Genomic DNA, 14,024 nt, shown 5'->3' with positions numbered 1-14,024 from the left:
AGAGGTGTATCTCAAATATCTGTGTAAAATTTCATGAACACCGGTTGAGTAGTTCTCGAGAAATCTTGCCAAACGACTTCAAAAACACTGTTTCGAGAAAAACGCGTTTAAAGAACGCACTTGGCCTAGCTAGCCTCGAGCGCTCAAATTCTCAAGGCTGTATCTCCAAAACTATTATTCGGATCAACTTGAAAATTTAGAACAATATTCTAGAGGTGCTGTAGAATTTAATAAGACAATAAACACATTGGATTTTTTGAAACCCGTAAACCCAATTAAACCCGTAAACCCAATTAAACCCGTTCCTTCCTTTCTGTAATTGGTACAGTTAACGAATGGAATTATTTAACCTTTCGACACTTCTTGATGTTTGTACTGTTGATATAAGAAAATGTTTAAAAATTATGATGAAATGAGGTAATTTATAATTGGGCGTACGAATTAAAACAAAATTAAAAGATAACGTGACACCTATTAACATTTGATAAATGTCCAACGGAGTCATCGTGTGAACTCGTTGTTAGCATAAAGAATATATTCATAGCGAAGGAGGATAATTAATCAAACCACGAAAGTACTTAAGTAAATAACTTTGAATGAAGTCATCAGATTTCACATGAAATTCTGTCGGGAGGGCGAACCTATCCTGCTTTATGCGAACCTTAGTATATGTGTGTGTGTATCTATGTACGTTGTATATGGAAGGGGTAAGCTTGTGCATTTTCCGAGTACTAAACCTTAAAGTGAGCGTGAATATTGTCAACGATTTCAACAATTTCGGCACGCAAACTCTACAGACGATAAACCCGCTATTTATATAATTTATAACAAAAGTCCGAACTAAAGTTCGGAGAAACCTTAAGCTGCTGATAAATAATTTCACACCTGTGAAGCAAGCGGAAAAGTAAATTACAAGCAAATAAGTAAGAAAATCAACATAAACATAAAAATCGCGAAAATGTAACAAAGCACACTGATGAGTCAGAAAAAAGCGCTGAAGCGTTGACTGGATAAATATAGCGCAACACAAAAGCATTACAACCGACAGACACTGGAAGTGAACTTGATCGTTATTTGTTTTGCGATTTCTGTAAACGCCTACGGAATTTTAAATTACTTGAACAAAAACAAAAAGGGGAGGTGAAAACGGAACAAAAATAAAATAAGTTGCATACACATTGACACATACAAACACACATTAACACGAAGTAATGCAAATCCACACGCGCCATAGATCATGATGAGACCTTTACGCTGGATTGAATATGCGGTTTTACATAAACTTATGAGTAAATATGAATATACATAGATATGCAAGTATATCAATCATTTTGTCAATAAGGGGGCTATATTGTATTAACTGTACTTGCATGGAAGTCGTTAGGGCTAAATACAGTTCTCGAACGATAAGATACTAACCTTTACTAGAATACTAACAAAGTTTCATGGAATTTCATGAAATTGTTTTTTAAGTTATTGGTCTCAAAACGACACGAAAGGGAATTTTGTACTTTGGACCAATAGTGGTGTCCAAAACAAATACACACTGCTCCAAATGACAACAGAAAGGTGTGACCCCTCCTAGCGGATGAAAGAATTAAGTGATGTAATACCATTGGCTCTTCTCCCAAGGGACAGCATTACCAAAAGAGTACACTTCACCAAGAAGTTCAAAGTTAGCCTTAGCAGGAAGGCTGAATGCAATGATTCCACTCTCGAGCTACTGCTTAGGGATAGTACAATCAAGTGGTACACCGACGGCTCGAAAACGTCGGAGGGAATTGGTGCAAGAATCGCAGGACCACACACCAAACTCTCCATACCTATGGGAAGTTTGCTGAGCATTTTTCAAGCAGAAGTTTTTGCCATAAGTCGGTGCGTAGAGATAAACCTCCAACGCAACTATCGATAAGAACGTAAAACCAAGTGCATCTTATCTGTGTGCCCGATAACAAAGGTATAGCCGGTAATGAACTGTCTGATGAGCTCGCCCGCACCGCAGCATCCGCTATTATGACATGAACTGAACCCTTTAACGCGGTGGTTCCTCATACATACTATAAAGGAACTGCTCCGCTAGGAAGAAGGCGTAGGCAAAGAGAGGTATTTGCAACAACTTCCAGGCATGCGCCATACCAAGTTGTTAATGGGGGGCTATAACCTCTGTATTTTTAAATATGTAATCAAACTCAGGCTACTTGTCGCATTCTATACTGGCCACTGCAAGCTGAAAAAGCACTTGTGTAACTTGGAATTGTCGGTTCTGCGACAGGAAGCCTGAAACTCCAGAACATCTGCTAATTGACTGCATGGCAGTCTGCAGACACAGAATAAAGGCCCTGGTATCCATGTTTTCAAATAGAGATCACATCTCTTCACTAGCACCATGCAGTATATTGGACTCTAGCAATATGCTGGGGTTAAGTGAGTCTTTGTAATTTAGGAAAGTACACAACAGACCCAAGCTCGCGGTGCAATCCTCATCTATTTATCTTAGCGTATCCTGATGAGCAAAATGCTCTTGATCGCCTCTTGCTGACTAAATTTCGTCATAACCGTATCAATATAAGTGATGCACGCCACTCAGAATGGCGACAAAACATAGTAAATATCATTCACAAATTTTTATAATTTTAATAATTATAATGAAAACTCCTTACATACGATGGGAGTACACGTGATGTGCTAAAAAATAACGGACATTTTGTTTTTTGAAAAAAAAAAAACAATATTTATTCATTGGTCTACATTAATGTTGTCGCTTTCAAAAAAAAAAATAACCAATCAATATTATGCATTAATGCCAGCTCTTCTCCGAATCGACGACACAATTTTCTTTATTTCTTAGCTAATAATAACCATTTCAAAACTTCAAATAGAGCGTTAAGCACCTTTTCTCTACATTTGTAGTATTTACACATATGTATGTATGTATATGTAATACATGAATATGTAGAAAAGTAAACGACTTATGATTTACTTTTATCTATTAAAGCGCAACTCCATCACCTTAACTCCTTGCCCAAGCGATGAGTCACACCAGCGGCTTAAAGGCACATATTTACTTGTAAATAATTAACAACAATTGATAACAATTTCAAACCCATCCCCATTAAATAAATAAATAAATGCAAAAAAAGTTGAGTTTGTAGTCATCGCCGTGCATCAACATTTCCAAAGAATATCTCAATTATTATTATTTTTAATTTTTTTTTTATTATTATTTATCGGTTCTGCTTGGGTGACCACAGGCACCGAATTGGTTGGGTAAACGCGCGGTCGACCAGCTGTGCGCCTGTGCCACTGTGTCACTGTCTGGCTGTAATATATCTAAATATTATTGTACATTTGTACACAAAAACAATTGTATATGCGTGATGTATGCATGTAGTCGTGTATAGTACTATCTATGTATGTATATGTTTATATAATATCGTAAAGTATATCTCTACGAACAGAAGATACTTGCATTTTGAAATTTGAGCGAGAACGTTTTGTATGTGGAAAAACATAAAAATTTATGTTGCAAGTTGCAATTTTTTATAACCGAATAAATACCAAGTTAGTTCAGTATGTATTTAGACTACAGAAGAAAAATGAAGATTTTGTAAAAACTACGATTTATTTCCCAACTTAGTCTTATTTCAGTTCGAAATACTTGACTCAGCGATGCTCCAGCATCTTCAACTCGTATAAAAAATGCGCTTTCTGGAGGTCTGCGGAGTAGGCCTTGGCGTTAATAACTCCCTCATTCGGGTCTCTGGTGTGTACACGAGGCTCCATGTTACGCCGTCGGGTATAAAACGACGCGGAATCGTCCTTCATATTACGACTAAGCAGTTCCAAAAGCTGTTATAGCGGCATTTGTCGTCCGGAAAGGTTAATTGCGACACCCATTGTGCCGACACTTTCTCATGTCCATCATTTCATAGAAGATATAACACTCATGGTTGCCTGAATTTCCTGCCTTCTAAGCTATCTCACACACCTTCTATTATTATATTATAACATGATGTTCCGTTATTATATTATATTCTGCTACGAGGGCTGCTATATATAAATATTTCTGGCCTAATAATTAAAATAGGAATATTTATCAACGAAAATGGTTTTATTGTTTTTTAAAATATTCTCCATCAAGATTTATACACTTTTGCATGCGCTCAAACTAGTTTTCGAAGCACTTTTTCCATTCCGATTGAGACACCTCCAAAACATGGGTTTTGAATGCTTCAACAGCATCTTCTGGCGACGAAAATCGTTGACCGCATTATTTTCTTGATGTGTGGGAATAAAAAGAAGTCATTGGGTGCCAAGTCAGGGCTGTACGGCGGATGATCCATCAATTCGACGTTTTGGCCGGTCAAAAAGGCGCTGGTTTGAGCCGATGTGTGAGAGCTCGCATTGTCATGGTGCACAATGATTCGTTTTCTCTTGTTCGTTTTTCGAGTTTCTCGGAAGACTTCAGGCAAACAAATGGTGGTGTACCACTCAGAATTGAAGGTCATACGTTGCTCAAGCGGAACAGTCGCCACATGACCAGTTTTGCCGAAGAAACAGGCGACCATTTGCTTCGAAGTGCTTCTTCCACGAACAACTTTCGTTGGATTTGGCTCGTCTTGGAAGACCCACTCGGTCGATTGCTGTTTTGTTTCGAGCTCATACGCATAGATCCATGATTCGTCACCTGTGACGATCTTATAAAAGTCTTTTGAAGCACCGCGATCGTAATTTTTCAGCGTTTCTTTACACCAATCCACACGAGCCTTTTATTGAGCGATTGTCAAATCGTGCGGGATCCAACAAGAACAAACCTTTTTTACGGCCAGGTGTTCATGCTATATCGAATGTATGCTAGTGGGAGAAATGCATAGGCATGCCTCTATCTGTAGGTATGTTACATGACGGTCTTGCATTATCAGTTCACGTACGGAATCGATGTTTTCTGGCACAACGGCTGTTTTTGGACGACCTTCACGGAATTCGTCTTTGAGCGAGCGTCGGCCATGATTGAATTCGTTGTACCAGTTTTATACAGTGCTATAGGATGGTGCTTCATAGCCATAAAAAAATTAGTTCATCGATGCACTCTTTTCGTGATAATCCACGTCAAAAGTTGTGCAAAATGATCGCACGAAAATGTTCACGAGTTAATTCCATTTTTTGGCCGAGATGAATTTTTTAATTCCCTGTAAATAAAACAATTCACGATTAAATGACAAAACGTTCTGAGTGATGTTATGCTAAAAAATGTCAAACTTTCCAATGGAAATGTCAGATTGCACCTGGCAACACTTAGTGTTGCCTAGGCCAGAAATGTATATAGCAGCCTCCGTATATCGTAGACTTTTGTTTCATTATTCTTCGGAGCACCTGCGTATAGCTCATCAAAAACCAACTTGCGTTGAAGCTCATTAAACCAAGCTTTTTCAGTCATCACCGAAGGAGAAGTGTCACCGTATTGAGCGCGATTTGCTTTCTAAAAACAAGAATTGAGTTACCGACCGCCATTGCTCTTTTTCCATTTGTCTAAAATCTACACGTCAGCTCTTATAAGCGATCAAAATAAAACTACGATATTAAATAATACATACATATGTACATTAGTACATATAAAAATTATATGTAGAACATCCGTATGACCATTTGTATATACATATGTGCATAATATCTATATACATTCGTGCTTTAATATAATATACATATAATATATGTGAGAAGCAGTTACATCACGTCTACCATCGAATTGGGGAAATACGGAGCACTTGTTGTATTGATGTCATGTCCCTTCACACAGGAAGTGCGCTCATTGATCTCCATTCTGCGCTCGAATGTGCGCTCTTTCATTAATATGTATGTAGTCTTTATATACTCGTAGATCATACAGCTATATGTGGGGATCATTAAAATGTTACTGCTTTATTAAAATGTCATTCATCACTTTATAATAATAATATAATAAAGGTCGGAATAGTTCAACTTATATCTAAAATTTGTTTCCTATTTATTAATATCTACAGTAATTTGTCATTTTTCAACTAATTGCCTCGAAATATGCGTCAGTTGCTATTGATATTAATGGTAATTTCAGTGACAAACTTAGCATCGTTGGTTGAATGTAGATTTTTAATGTTCGCCATAAAATGTTCTATGATAGCCAAGAATTTTTTCTATTTGTTTGATCCAATTTTCGAAATCACCAGAAATTGCGTTTGACAGCATTCGCTTCCTCTTGTGTCACTAATAATTTGCTTATTTACTAGTCTCTTTTTGACCTGTTTCCACAGGCTCTCGAAAAATAGAACGCTCGCAGGAATTGGTTCAACTTGGAATATCCGATCAATCTCCTTTTGGAGACGTCCGCTGTTTTCAACCTCTGAGATGTATGCTCCTCTTCTAAAATATGTTTATGAATGCAACCCTGTTTTTTTCTAAATCTACGATAAAAATTGTGCAAAATAATCACAAGCATAAATTCACGGTCTTGTAAGTTTGTGGGGATATAAAAACACTAAGCGATGTCAAGGTCTTATCAGCGATATTTCTTTTGCTTAAACTACGAAATTCTTCGGACACTTAAGGTAATTGGCTCATTACGCATTCTCTCGTTTTATTCCAAACACATACCGTTATATGGTTTTCACTAGCAAGAATATCTTTGTTTCGAAAAGCTTTTTACCAAAAACGGAATGACCGTTGATTGTCCGATTGACACAAATGTGCGGACAGAAAATTAAGAGATGGTCACATGCATAGAATTAAGTTTAGTTGGCATCTTGCGGAAACTCTGAACTATTTTGTACGGAATTCCCATACATATTTGAAAAGTAACTATTATTTCTCCACCGAAATGTGCTTCGGAAGTCAATGCACATACATTCGAGGTTCTCATTAATATACGAAGAACATTAAAGCTTTCTCCTAAAAACAAAAAGGAAAAAAGAAATATAGCTTTGCAAGCTTCTTAAAATAGATGGCACTTCTTTCCGCTCGGTTAAACAATATTTTTGACAATTTCTCTGTCTCCTTTTAATAATTGCTTTCCGCACTGATTGTATTTCTTTGTTTTCGCCACTTACATTTTCAACCGTTTGTTTTCATTCTAAAATTGTGTGTGTTTGTCTGTGCACGGACTTGAATTTATTATTGGCATTACCCACTACTTCTCACTGCCTTTTATGGGCAAAAGCTGTGGTCTAAGTCGCAGAGCTCACCATAATCTCAGTATGCCTTATTTTGCTTTGTTTTGTTTGCGCTAAAATAAAATGTAAAAAATGTATTAAGTGCTAAATCTGGGTCGGTAGTCAGCTTACTTTTTAGACATATTTTTATTTGTGCTCTGGCGCCCATTTAACCGTTGGCCATTGACATTCTTCTGCTTTGATGCCCGCTTTTGGGAGTTATTTGTTTTTCATTTTCATTTCAGCAAATATTTCAAATGAGTTATTTAAATGAGTAGTGGAGTTAAGTGAATTCTGGCGAGTTGACTTTGTTGACCTTCTCATTGACATCACAACACATGTTTGGTAAGGGTTGGACGCCACTACGTTTTGCTCTAGGTGTTGTTCCTACATTTTTATACTCTTGCAACATGTTGCTACAGAGTATAATAGTTTTGCTCATCTAACGGTTGTATGTTTCACATAAAACTAATCGAAATAGATATAGGGTTATAGTATATAAATGATCAAGATCAGGAGACAAGTTGAAATCCGGGTGACTTTGTGTTCGTCCGTCCGTCCATGCGAGTTATAACTTGAGCAAAAAATGAGATATATTGATGAAACTTGGTATGCGCGTTGCTCGGCAAAAAAAGGTCGAGCTCATAGGTGGGCGTAATAAGAACACTGCCTCGCTGACACAACGCCACAAACCGAAAGCCTATAAAGTGCTATAACTAAGCACTAAATATAGCTCAAAACTGTAATTTGGCACAAGGGATCCCAAAAGGAAGGGGCATCTGCGGGCAAAAAACATTGAAAAAGTGGGCGTGGCCCGCCCTCTAATAAGTTTAATGTACATACATACATATGTCTTAAGCCACTAAATCTACAACAACCAACGTCGGCAAAAACTATAAGAACTCCTACCGATAGTGTGAAAATGGTTGAAATCGGATGATAACCCCACTCACTCTCGATGTAACGGTATTGTTGAAAACTACTTAAAGCGCGATAACTAAATAACTAAATATCCCAGAGACATTAATTTTACCAAGATTATATGAGATGGCTTTAAAGGAGTCGAAAACAAACTTGCAGGATTGGCGTGGCACCGCCCACTTTAGGTGAAATTACATATCTCGAGACCCGTTCGACTGACTGCAACCAAATTTGGTATGTGACATTATCTCATGTTCTTATGTTAAATAATGAAAATGGATGAAATCGGACTGCAGCCATATGGAATGGTGCATTTGAGGGGTGCAACCTTATGACTAAAAATTGCCTAAATCGAACCAAAACAAGTCCCTAGGTACTGAATATGTGGACCCAGTGCTTGTAGTTAACTTTTTTAGGGGAAATTTCTGTCAACTTGTGAGATATATAATTGAAATTCAGATATAATTCTTTCTTGATAGTACATATCTGTGCGCTACAAATAGGTTAAACCGCGTCAATACTTCCCTTAGCCCTCATATACCTAATAATACCAATATGTCAGTTATATTAATAAATGAGATAGTGTGTTTTTCTTATAACGGTGCATCGTTGTGCTTAGAACGAATAAAATTAGGTGAAAACTCGCCCTAGACCCCATAGTAACTGAAGGTACTTCAGTTGCAAGAATTTGAAATGTTCGGTCATACCCGAACTTAGAGCTTCCTTACATGTTGTTCTCATCTTTGAAATTTTTCTCATTTTCCGGATGTTTTGTTATTAACCCAAGCAAGTAATATTTTTGAAGAGGTGTGATATGTAACGGTTAAAAATTAAAGTCTTTATTACGGTTTTCTTAGCAACGTAGTCGACATCAAGCCATGTATAACCTTCAATGATAACTGTGGATTCCTATGATTTTTTTAACTTCTATTATGTGAATGAAGTCTTGGAAGCTGTCTTGTCAGCAAAATATAACAAAATTAAATTGATATTGGGCAGTCGAAAAAGTCTTTTCGTATTTTATCAATAGATGCCGTTGCAGTCGTACGAATCACATTTTGTCATACCACATACATAGTGTTATAAAGGTGAGATGTTAAGCTTCATTTCACCAAAAAAATTAAATTAAATTCGGAGAAGTGGAAAAGAATTTACAAGTGTTCAAAAATGAGTGAAAATAATGAAGATATTCGCTATATTTTGAAATTTTTGTATAAAAAAGTGAAGGATGCCACGCAAGCCATCAATGAAATTTGTGAAATTTCGATTTATAATAATATAAATAATGTCTCTAGCCGAAAAATTGCAAAAAGTGGTCGACCAAAATGGTACATATTTGTTTATTTATTTATTAGTATAATTACAAAACAATAAGTTGAAGTTTGATTAGAAATACGAAAATACTTTTTCGACTACCCAATATTTTCTAAAAGAACTGAGTATATAAGTATAAAGTTTACTTCGATGTAGGTAGTTTACTTCCAACGTAGACAGAAACTTTTTGGTGAACCATTGTGGAACTTACTACAAGTAACCAATCAAAAAGCCTCTTTAAATCTTCTTCTCTTCCTTGGCATAAATTAATTAAATAATTAAAATTTGTAAGTATTCATAACGGATAAATGAAAAATGGCTCACCATATTTAGAAAAACTGCAAAAGAGCTCTTTCCTCAGCTGTTGTTTTAAATAAATATTGATAAAAGTCAGACACAAACTCTACATTACGGCACCCTTCCCAATCTTTCCACATATTTGTGCTCACATACCCGTTTTTGTATACACACATCTATTCCTATAAGCTTGAGCTCATAGGAGTGTATATGGTTTTCGAATGCATGTTTCCCCCAGTGCAGCGGGCTGCCGTCATCAATAGTGCAGCGAAATGTGGGTCAGTGTAATAGAACCAGTCGCGCCAACACTACTGCTGGACGGCGGCTGCATGCGTATGCACGACCGGCCACGACTTCCGAAAGCAGCCAGAGCACGCAGCGTCGCCAGCATCGGTTGCAGCTGACGACAGTTCACTGCCTCTTGGACGGCGCGTCGTGCTGTCGCGTGGTGCCGCGTTTATTTATGAGACCACTTGTTTATTGCGTTCGCCCTGTGCTGCGCTCCCTGTTCCGCGCGCAGTTTCTTTGACACACTGCATTCTCAAAAGCTGCTGAAACCCGCACCAATAATATCTGTCGCCCGTAAAGTAATTGGCCGAAAATTTATTTTTGTTTTTTTAAATACCAAAAAAAAAATAGAAAAGTGACAAGCCGTCTAGTAACCAATTAGGCGATTAGGAAATGTATTAAAAGCTTGTTTCCATTTCAGGTGGCAATGCGGAGCGAATTCCCGGAATTCTTGCCGAGCATACTTTATGGGCTGCTGTCTCTGGATCGCGTGGGTGTTGTCAAAAATTTGTTTCGATTAGTTTACAGTTGCGTGACGCGTGTCCCAGCATAAGTGTAGTTATGGCTCGCACAACTCATGTTGATGTTGATGGATTTATGTTTTAATTTTGCTCTTACTTTGGCGTTAATTTTCTTGTCACGATAAATTTGTAGTTTAAAGATTTTCTTGGAAAGTTGTTTATGTTTATGTTTCTTTAATTAGTTTCGGTGTTGAATTTTGGGGAACTATGGGCAAAAAATAGTAAGACTTTGTTCATAATTTTAAAATTCTTAATTTATTCTTCAAAATCAGAATGTCCTCCACCTCAAAGTAATCCCCATTGGCCAAAATTTCTTTCCAATCTTCGAAGCGGTTGTTTGAGTTTGCTGAATAGCCAGAAGTCATACGGAGCTAAATCAGGCGAATATGGTGGTTGCGCCATTGGTTGAAAATTTGGTGAAAAACTCACTGGTGCAAAAACCAATAGTTGGCAGCCCATAATTCCAACTTTTTTTCCGAAAAGCTTCGCGCAAACGAAACTTAACACTCAAATAGTATTCCCTGTTGACAATTTGGCCGGTCGGACATTCGAAGTGCACCACCGCTCGATAATCGAATATAACTGTCAACATAACTTTGGTTTTTGTTATGCTTTGATGTGATTTTTCGGCATCGGCTCATCTTTGTCACGGTATTCGCCCGATTGATCGAGTCGTAAGCATAGATCCAAGAGTCATCGCCAGTAATAATACGTTTCATTACATTCGGGGAGTTGGAAAGCTTTATTTCACAGACGTTTTTCGATAAAATTTAGTGATTTTGAAACCAATCGTGCTTTCACTTTTAGGCCGAAATATCTTTCAAAATCGTTTTCACTGAACCTTTTGATATTCTAACGATGCCAGTAAGATCTCTGACTTTTCATCGTTGATTCTCAAGCATCAATTCCTTTATTTTATATTATTCACCAAAATAGCTAAAAATCAACTTAGGTGACTGTCGTTTTAATTCCGACCTAAAATGAGGAGCCATGGATTGTAAGCTTGTGCGCCACCCGCTTTGCACAGAGCTTCCGCTTACCCAAATATTCATCCACAATATGTCTAATCCGTTCTTTTGACATTTTTAGAGTCTCAGCTCTCTTGAATGATTTCACTTTACGTTCATCCGAATTATCTTAGGTACTTTTTTGACGTTTTCGTCGGTAACAGCGTCCATTGTCCTCATCGTCTTCGGTGATCATTTCGCCTCGTTTATACTGATCACACCACTTCTCAGTGGACAGTTTATTTATACATGAAGTTCCTTTTTATCCATCTTTTGTAAACTGACACAAGCTGTTTCAATCAAAATCTTTTAAATCACAAACTAATGATCCGACAGCTGTCAAATTTATACACGTGCCTTTTGAAGGTTAGGATTGACTAAAAATCATATGGATTTAATACCATCTATTCTTCAACCTACTAACTTTTCAGCCCACCTGTTAGCTACCATACAACCTGATCGATCAAAATTCAATTCTTGTGTGGAAAACTTTTTCATTTCTTCACGATATTTTCCATAGATTATTATCCAAAACAAAGCTACAATCTCCAAACATATTGTTTGGATCGAAGCACTATAACATGCATGGAAAATATTCGATAAGAATATTAATATACACCTGTGAAGGTTATTATAGCTTCGGTGCAGTCGAAGTTACCGTTTTTTGCCCATATTCAATTTGTTCGTCAGCAAAACTCTACTAAGTGGACTTAAACTTTTCTTTCTAGAACGCTATTGGTCAGTTTCGAAATAATTAACTTATCAGTTATAAATATTTATTATCAATTTTCCAGGAAAATAGACACAAAGCTTAAATCCCCCTATACTCACATGCGACACTGCGGTCGTAAAAGTAAATAAACAAGCGTAAAACAAAGCTAAAGATAAAGATATTCAATGATATTTGCCAGCTATTAAAATGTTGACATATTACCATATAGATACATGCTTTGTTCTCTCAATACTTAGCATTAATAACGTGCTTATGATCATTTCTACAAGTACGTAACAAATTTCATATATGTATGTATATGCGTGTACAACATCTCAATTTGTCCGATAAGCAAAAATTCAGAAACGACAAAAAGTTATGAAGAGAGAAACGAAATAATGGGTTGTCAAAAAAGTCTTGCGATATTTTCGCTAGTTGGCGCTGAAAGCGCGTAGTTCTAGTTTTATTCGTTGCATCGGGTCATGCTATACCTTTTTGGAAAGCTTATTTCACGTGCTAACGACTGATTGCCGTTTCTTTTAAGTCCTTCGTGAGTTATAGCGTCGCAAACATGGATTATATGTTCTTATCTACTTCTAGAGTTATTTCCACTCATACCGGGCTTTCCAATAAGGGTGATATGATTTCTTGAAAAAAACAAACTCATTAATTGAAAAAGAAATTCAAATGTTTTTTATTTAATTTAATTAATAATTAAATTCTCCACGGCCTCCACGACTTCTTTTGCAGAAACGAATTCGATGAACCCAATATTCGACTACTTTTTCTACTAAATCAAGTCGTATGTCAGGAACAGCACGTTCAATATTGAAGCTAATCTGGTTTATTGCTAAGACCAATGATTTCAAATAACCCCACTAGAAGTAGTCTAATTGTGTTAAATCACAACATGTTAGAGTTCATTCGATGTCACAATTTCTTGAAATAATCGAATCTCAAAACTTACCTCGCAATAGTTTTTGGCACCAGATGTTCTCTGGATCGACTGCTTCCAATTGCGGCTATAAAAAATTAGTTATCTAAACCGCTTGCCACTGACAGTAACCCTGTCATCCTGTCATTTCGAAAGAAGTACAGACCGATGATTCCACCAGACCAAAAACCACACCAAACTGTCAATTTAGGTGAATGTATTGGTTGTTCACGAAAAATTTGTGGATTTTATTCGCAACAGAATTTTGAAATAGAATTAGAATCATATCATCCCTATTGGAAAACCCGGTATAGGACTTACTCTTAAAATGAGTTATTTTGAGTGGTTATATACAGTTAGAAGGCCGAAAAAAAACCATTTTTTTCTAAAAAAAATTTTTAAATTTACTGATTCAAAAATTTGTACATACAAGGTCTGTCGCAAAAGAAACAGAACTTTTTAAATATAACTGTTTCTGGTGGCGCCACCTATTGGCGGGTATATGTATGAAGTAAAAAATTTGATCCCTTGTTGACATTTCGTAAACATTTTAAGACAATTGGATGACTACAATCGATGTTATCGATCAAAAAGTGACAGCAGCTTTTGGTCATCGGTCGTAGAATGCATTTTGAACAAAGAGCAAATATTAAATTTTGTTTTAAACTTGGGAAAACGTTTACTGAAACATTTCATATGATGACAAAAGTTTATGGTGATCAGTGCCTATCCCGTAGTAATGAGTGGTTTAAGCGATTCCAAGAAGGTCGTGAGGATCTCTGTGACGATCAGAAATCGGTCGTCTTCAGAAGTCAAAAATAAAGACAATGCTGATTTGTTTTTTCGATT

This window comes from Bactrocera tryoni, chromosome 3 (genome assembly GCF_016617805.1).
Source record: "Bactrocera tryoni isolate S06 chromosome 3, CSIRO_BtryS06_freeze2, whole genome shotgun sequence".
In the NCBI taxonomy this organism is placed as follows: domain Eukaryota; kingdom Metazoa; phylum Arthropoda; class Insecta; order Diptera; family Tephritidae; genus Bactrocera; species Bactrocera tryoni.
The sequence above is the reverse complement of the archived record's forward strand: the minus strand, read 5'-3'. Positions refer to the sequence as shown.